This window comes from Oreochromis niloticus, linkage group LG23 (genome assembly GCF_001858045.2).
Source record: "Oreochromis niloticus isolate F11D_XX linkage group LG23, O_niloticus_UMD_NMBU, whole genome shotgun sequence".
In the NCBI taxonomy this organism is placed as follows: Eukaryota; Metazoa; Chordata; class Actinopteri; order Cichliformes; family Cichlidae; genus Oreochromis; species Oreochromis niloticus.
This window is the reverse complement of record NC_031986.2, coordinates 26876029-26884289: the sequence shown is the minus strand read 5'-3', so window position 1 is coordinate 26884289 and position 8261 is coordinate 26876029. Positions and strand designations below refer to the sequence as shown.

The following is an 8261-nucleotide window of genomic DNA, read 5'->3' as shown; positions in this document are numbered from 1 at the left end:
GTCTGCAGTGTAATCTCCACATTCTCAGGTAAGAATTCAGCAGATTGTTTCAAACAAGAGCTATTTGCTGAAATTATCTGTCTATAACTATTTCTGCTTATCTAAACCTTCTGTCATTCTTAAACAACAAGACAGGGCAGCTTTACCACCAAGAATTTCCAGTTATCTCGTTCTGGCAGTTTAAAAATTCTGTCCAATTACTCTTTTGGTTGCACATTCAACTATACATGTTTTCGAGAGACCTGTGAGACGCTGTTACATAAAACTGCATAGTGAAAACAAGGGTTAGGGGTAACTGATATACATTGAGGGGAATTAATTATGTGTTGAATTTGTACGTTTGTTCACTTACAAAAAAACTAATAGTTTATAATTTTATTGTCATTTGATTAAATGAATGAACACAGAATATCAACCAAAAATCCAGAAAAAAACACATTACATAAGAGTTATAAATTGAGTGAGATAAGTATTCAATCCAAAAGCAAAACATGACTTAGTATTTGGAGAAAACCTTGTTGGCAAGGCAGTGGAAAGATGTTTCTTGTAGTTTAGTCACTAGGTTTGCACACATCTCAGGAGGGGTTTTGTTCCAGTCCTCTTTAGAAGAACTCTAAATCTTATAAGTTTCTTGGCTGCTACTTGGCAACTCAAAGCTTCAGTTCCCTCCACAGACACCAGACATTACCACAATCAATTATAAATGAAACAATTCAGATGCAGCTGAAGAGCAGACTTTCAGCTTTAATTCAGTGGGTTGAACAAAAAGTTACACAGCATAAAAAGGTGAGGAACTAAATGATTTTTTAACACAATCTTCTCATTTCAGGGGCTCAAAAGTAATTGGACAAATGAAATAATTGAAAATAAAATGTTCATTTCTAATACTTGGTTGAAACCCTTTTGCTGGCAGGAAAATGCCAAAGTCTTGAACTCATGGTGACCTACTTGGCCATTCAAGAATATTACATTTCTTCGCTTTAATAAACTCCTGGTTTGCTTTGGCTGTATGTTTTGGGTAATTGTCCATCTGTATTATGAAACACCACCCAATTAATTTGACTGCATTTAGCTGGATGTGAGCAGGCAGTACGTCTCTGAACACCTCAGAATTCATTCTACTGCTTCTGTCCTGTGTCACATCATCAATAAACACTAGTGTCCCAGTTCCACTGGCAGCCATGCACACCCAAGCCATCACACTGCCTCTGCCATGTTTTATGATGTTGTATGATTTGGATCATGAGGTGTTTCACACCTTCTCTATACTTTCTTCGTGCCATCATTCTGGTAGAGGTTTATCTTAGTTTCATCTGTCCAAAGAATGATTTTACAGCACCGTACTGGATTTCTTTTGTGTTTTTTAGCAAAGTCCAATCTAACCTTTCTATTCTTGAGGGTTATGAGTGGCTTCCACCCTACAGTGAACCCTCTGTATTTACTTTCATGCAGTCTTCTCTTTATGGTAGATATTGATACGCCGACCTCCTGGAGAGTCTTATTCACTTGATTGGCTGTTGTGAAAGGGGTTTCTCTTCACAATGGAAATGATCCTGCGATCATCCACCACTGCTGTTTTCCGTGCATGTCCAGGTCTTTTTGCAATACTGAGTTCACCAGTGCTTTCTTTCTTTCTCAGGATGTACCAAACTGTAGATTTCACTACTCCCTAGTATTGTAGCAATTTCTTGGATATGTTTTTTCTGTTTTCACTGTTTAAAGGTGGCTTGTTTCACCTTCATGGAGAGCTCCTTTGGCTGCGTGTTGTCTGTTTACATTAAAATATTCCAGATGAAAGCACCACACCTCAAAATAACTCCAGGCCTTTTATCTCCTTAACTGATAATGATGTATTGAGGAAATTGCCCACACCTGCCCATGACATAGCTTTTGAGTCAATTGTCCAATTGCTTTTGCTCCCTTTAAAAAGATGTTGGGACATTTTAAGGATGCTGAAACTCATAAACCCTTCATCCAATTTGAATGTGGATACCCTGAAATGAAAGCTGAGAGTCTACACATAATGTCCATGTCCATTATATGACTGTAATTTTGAACTTGTGTCAGTGTCCAAATATATATGGACCTAACTGTACACACCATAGTCTGTAGATTGGACCTACTTCCTGGAGGTATGACAACAGCATGCAATATAAGATTATTTTTGTCACAATATTGTGAGATTGTGGAGAACTTTTAACAGAAAGGTGCTGCATTTTGGGTAAAGATGATATATCTATATCTGTACATTATTAAATGTGTACACAACACACAAAAATGTGAACCAGAGTGAAGACTTGGACAATAACATGGGGCAATCACTGTCATGTTGTTTTGTGTCTGTAGGCTGTCAGGCTGTCTAATTACAGAGCATGGTTGCGCTTCTCTGGCCACAGCTTTGCGCTCCAACTCCCAACTGAGAGAGCTGGACCTGAGCTATAACCATCCAGGAGAGGCAGGAGAGAAGCAGCTGAAGCAGCTGAGAATGGATATCAGGTATGGAGATGCCGGTTGAAATCACATACAGTGTCTAAAGGAGGAAGAAATACTGTCATGTTGTCAGGCTTTCTAAATCTGCTGTAGGTGTGGATGCGATTGCCTGTGTGAATCCCCGATTGACAAAGGTTTAATTCTACACTGCATGTTTACCGTACCACCACCATTTTTCCATGCTGGATCTTTAAAAAAAGATGAAAAATGAAAAAAAAAAAGATTTACAGATTGCAGACCTCTTTGTAAGTTTGTGTGTGTGATTATATCTCACATGTTGACAAAGTGCTAGCAGCTGAATTTGCATGATGATTATTAAGGGCCTTATTATTTTTAGGACATGGTCCAAAGTCGTCACTGTTATCATCCTCTCTTTTCTTCAGCCATTTCACTTTTAACCTCACTGTTCATGCTGTGAAATTTCTCCCACAGAAAACCTGATACCAAAAATGAAAGAGTTGAAAGTTTTTAATCGGAGGTCCCAAGTCATCTCTGAGTTCATTGAGCAAGTTTAGAATTAGGTCACTGCGTAATATGTATGTTTTAAAAGAGCTTTTTCTGGCAATTCAAATAAATTGACACAAGTGGACAAACATCTCTCTTTTCTAGAACACACTTTTACGTGTGCAAGCAATAATTGCTGCCATGTCAAAAAAATATTGGCGCAAACAGCAGTACACCTGTATGCACAGTTGATTTAAGTAGTTTTTTCACCCATATTTTGCAGCTTTAGAAAGGAACTTCCAGAAGTTTATATGCAAGACGAGTGCAAAAATATCAGTTCCCACGTCTTACATGCAATCTTGCAAATCTTGACAGTACTTTGTTGAGTTTGGACTGAAGCAACACATTAGTAAATCTGGCCCATAGGTGGTTATTTTTTATGCACTCTGACCATGATGAAAGCATTTATTGCTATTCCTCACTTCCTATTAGAGAATAATAAACTATGTGTATGAGACCGATGTAATGTCCATGTGTGCATGCTGAAAGAGACTGTGGTGGTCTGACCCCCCTCCTCCTTTCAGGGTGGAGCCTTCAGGAGAACAATGGCTGAGACCAGGTCTGAGGAAGTGTAAGTGTTTTTTTAATGTGATTCATGAAAACAAAGCAGCACACATTCAACCATCTTCAAACTGTCGCATCACTCATTCACATCTCTGATGTCAGGAGTCATCATCAAAGTGTCAATCAATGAACAGATGATGGATCAATAACTGCAGCTGGATTGTGTTTGTTCTCTCCATCAGATTCCTGTCAACTCACAATCGACACAAACACAGTAAATAAAAACCTCAAACTGTCTGACAACAACAGGAAGGTGACACATGTGAAGAAGATTCAGTCATATCCTGATCATCCAGACAGATTTGATGACTGTCCTCAGCTGCTCTGCACAGATCCTCTGACTGGTCGCTGTTACTGGGAGGTCGAGTGGAGAGGAGACATTGAAATATCTGTGAGTTACAGAGGAATCAGAAGGAAAGGACACATAACAGACTGTGGGTTTCGATCAAATGATCAATCTTGGAGTCTGAGGTGCTCTGACAATGGTTACTCTGTGTGGCACAGTAAGCGACAAATATGCAGCACCTCCTCCTCCTCTGACTTTGACATAGTAGCTGTGTATGTGGACTGTCTTGCTGGCACTGTGTCCTTCTACAGAATCTCCTCAGACAATCTCATCCACCTCCACACCCTCAAAATTACAATTACTGAACCTCTTTATCCTGGATTTAGGCTACGGTCCAATACTGTATCCTCTGTTTCCCCCCCTGTTAGGCAAACTTTTGTTAGACTGTTAAAGATATAAGAATGCTTCTTCCAATTTTTCTCCCTGCAACAGCATTGCCATGTGAAGCAGTGGTGCAGCACCAAATGCAAGAAAACAGATGAATTAAAGTGTTAAAAACTTAAAACTTGTCCTGATGTTTGTCTAAGAAATGAGTTATTTAGGAAATTGCCATTAATCGATTACAATACCAAATGGAGTAAAATAAATACTTTTTTTCTGTAAATAAAGCCAAACACAATGCTTGGTTTGTTAATAGTGTAAAAACCATATCTATAACTGTGTTCATTTATTTGCAGAAAAACACTGTATTTAAGAAAAAGCTTGGGCTTGTGGTGGGTCCATTCAAAATAAAGGCCTGGATGATTTGAATCATGTGACATCTCAAGTTGTGCTCCTTTCAGGTTACTAACTCTTTGATTAGTCAATAATTATCTCATTAACTCTCATCTGCCACTTCCTGTAGACAAACTTCCTGTTCTAGGCTCCACCTCACCTGCTCAAGTGTGCCCAACCGTGATGCTAATTGTCTCATCCCACAGCAAATTAAATTAATGATAAAACAAAAGAATTTAAAGATAGACAAATATATTTTTAACATTAATCAATAGAACTGTAAGAATAAAAAATTAAAAGAATACAAATGTTAGTTAAAACAAATTAAAGTGCTACTAGTATTTAAACAAAAAACGATGTGCAAATAGGAAATAAAAAATGGCTTCTGTCCTTAAGTTCAAATAAAGCTTTAGATTAAATCCAAAACATTTTATTTTTCAGTTCAAAATAACACGTTTCCAAAGTTTACAGATGATTTAGTTCATGAATTCAGGTTTGCAGTGGACATGCTCTGGAGTGAGGCTTGCTCTTATCTTTGAGATATCTTCGAGGGCGATCGTGGCTCAAGAGTTGGCGGTTTGTCTTGTAATCAAAAGGTTGCCGGTTCAAGCCCTGGCTTGGACAGTCTCAGTCGTTGTGTCCTTGGGCAAGACATTTCACCCGTTGCCTACTGGTGGTGGTCAGAGGGCCCGGTGGCGCCAGTGTCCGGCAGCCTCGCCTCTGTCAGTGAGTCCCAGCGTGGCTGTGGCTACAATGGTGGATGACTGAACGTGTAAAGTGCTTTGGGGTCCTTAGGGACTATGTAAAGCGCCTTACAAATACAAGCCATTTATTTTTGAGATAATGTTATGTAAATATTATATACAATACTATGGCCATTAGAGCCATTTGAGAGGTGCATAAGCCTCTTTTCAGGACAAAGTCATCTATATGCCTTTGCTTACTAGTAAAATACTAGCAAAACAGAATGTGACTGCCCACCCTATATACTCACTGCTCCTCTCTTGTTTTCATCAGCAGCTTTTGTGGGTCATCAGGGAAGTGGCTGCACCTGAGAGGTGGGAGAGACCAAAGCCATAAGGCCCGCTCTTTGTCCCCTCTTTAGGCAGCATCTACTTCTTCGCCATTGTGCTGGGTTTTTAAGGATGTCTTTTGTCTCTTGTGGCCATAGTCAACACCTTGCATATATACCTGACGCTTTCACACTTTACTGCATGTTCAGTTAAATAACCTGGAGGTGAGGTAGGATAGATTCCCAGAACACCGCCCTTGGTAACAGCCCATGTCACCCATATCATAAACCGCCACTGCGTGTCCCACAGGCTGTCTTGCAGGATGATTGGGGAAAAATGGTCACCACCAGGCCACCGACTATTGATTTTAAAGGTTATATAAAGCACACTGTATTGCATGTTCATTTAATTTAACTGGACAATGGAATTAAGCTGTGTGTGAACTCATTTGTTTGTTGCCAGCTTGAGCCAAACTGGGAACAAGACAGAATTAGAAAAGTGTTATTAATCAGAAATGCATTACATATTTATGTAGCTGATAATTCTTGTCCTTTCATTTACAAGAATTTAATATAGTTTTTAGTATTTGGATAAGTTTTAGTGGATTCATTTGAAAAGTTGAGATTAAATGACATGCCACCAGAATCCAAACAACCAGTTGGTGGCTGTTAGCATGTGGCTAACTGTAAACGCGATGACAGCTGCCAATGAAGTTAAATTTTGGTGAATACTTGCAGTACAACACTGATAGCACCTTTGGTACATCTCTTTAGTAAGAATTAAAACAAACAAACAAACCCCCCCCCCCCAAAAAAACCTGAGATGATGTGTCGTCCTACAGCTTGTTTAAGGAGAGCTCAATCACGTGTTTGCCCTCTTTCTTTCTTGCTTGCTTTGGTGCACTGGGGAGGTGTGGGATACATACTGCATGAAGTTCCTGAAGTCAAAGTAGGATGAAACGTGGAGCAGTTGGGGAGCTGATCCATCTGTAACACTCTACAAGTGACTGCCATCGTTAGTAGTAGTGATGTTTATCCGCGGCTGGTGAACGGTACATTTGTACTTTACTGTCACCAGCTGGTATTCACTGTCTCACAAAGTTGAATATTTATAGCCTTCAAAAATAAGAATCTTCCGTTGATTAAATTAGTTTCAGGTGCTAACAAAGGGTCAACGTATATTAAATGCATTTTTTCACCTTTCTGAAATTTTGAGTGGCTTTTTTCTGCCTCATATCTCGAAATGATGCATTCTGTTCGCCTGTTGGATAGACTGTAACATCCTTCATATATTCATGTCTGTAATTTAAATTTTGTGAGGCTTTCATGTTTTTTCCTCTTATGATTTTTGGACTAATTTGAGGTTCATTATGTTTATGAATTTTGTAATGCAAACCTTTGTGGCTCCTCAGTGCAGTTGTACCTGCCATTTTAATGTCCTTATGTATCAAAAAGCCAGTACAAAATACGGTCTCATCTCTGTGATCCACTGCATAAAATCGCTGGCCCCTTCCTGATTTGCTCTTTTCTTTTCTTTGTATGTTCTTTACATCATCTCATCAAACAAATTTAAATATCAAACAAAGATAGCGCAAGTAAACACAGCATGGAGTTTCTAACTGAAGGTGTTTATTATCAAGTGGCCTAGTCAATCAACCCCTGACTGGAATCTTGAAAACCCTCCAATGTGGCTGAATCTGATCTGCAAAGATGAGTGGTCCAAAATTCCTACGCAGCGCTGCAAAAGACTCTTTGCCAATTATCACAAGTGCTTGAATGCAGTTGTTGCTGTTAAGGGTGGCCCAATCAGTTATTAGATTAAAACAAACAAACAATGTATTTCACACAGTGTCGTAGGCTTGGATTTTTTGCCCCCCCCCCGTTAATATTAAACGCCTTCATGTAGAACCTATGTTTTGTGTTTAGTTGTGTTATCACTGTCTGATTTTTCTCTCCCCCTGTTAGGCAAACGTTAATTACATTAGAAAAAAAAATATATGAATGCTTCTTATTTCCATAAAAACGGCCTTGGCTTCTGGTTCTGGCCCTTCAAAATAAAAGCCCACTGGCTGCTTTGACTGTTTTATTTTATCCAAATCTAGAGTCAACTGTGGTATCTATCAGCATCTATGCCCTGTGCTCCACTCCAACGTGTTTGCTTATAGTGAGTGGCGTGAGAGGGCAGAATATCGTTGACGATGGGTGGTTTCCTCCCCCCTCCCACCTGTTCTACCTCCTGAGCAGCTCACGCGCGTTTTCAGTCTTGCTGTCATAGTCCGTGGTCCTGGGTCTGTGGAATGCGTGCTGCTTGGGTAGCCACACCCCCGGACAGGGCCATCACCGACACACCTGCTCTCCATCGCGGTGATTACCTGCAGAGCTTCTTTACCCGGCGCTGACGGATGCTCCACGCCAGTCCGTAATCACCTCACAGTGGTTTCAATCCGGCGTTCGGCGTCTGCCACCTGCCTGTCCTCCTGCTCTACTGGCTCACTCAGTGCATCATCTGGCCCTTTCACCATCTCCACGGACTCCCTGCTCACGGGCTGCCGCACCTCCCTTCCGAGCTCCCACGGTCTCGCTCTATCGTAAGCCCACTACTCTAACGCAGTCTTAATGTGTTTTCCGCTT

The 8261-nt window shown here is 40.2% G+C and overlaps 1 protein-coding gene across 1 annotated transcript in view; it reads left to right on the top strand.

The window, feature by feature from the left end:
- The first annotated feature begins 5329 nt into the window (after positions 1-5329).
- The window catches only part of LOC106096905 (protein NLRC3), a 33600-nt gene continuing 30668 nt past the window's right edge, over positions 5330-8261 (top strand). The window contains exon 1 of the mRNA XM_019365354.2: positions 5330-8218. The gene's annotated coding sequence lies outside the window, so the exon portion shown is untranslated. The remainder of the gene's footprint in view (positions 8219-8261) is intronic.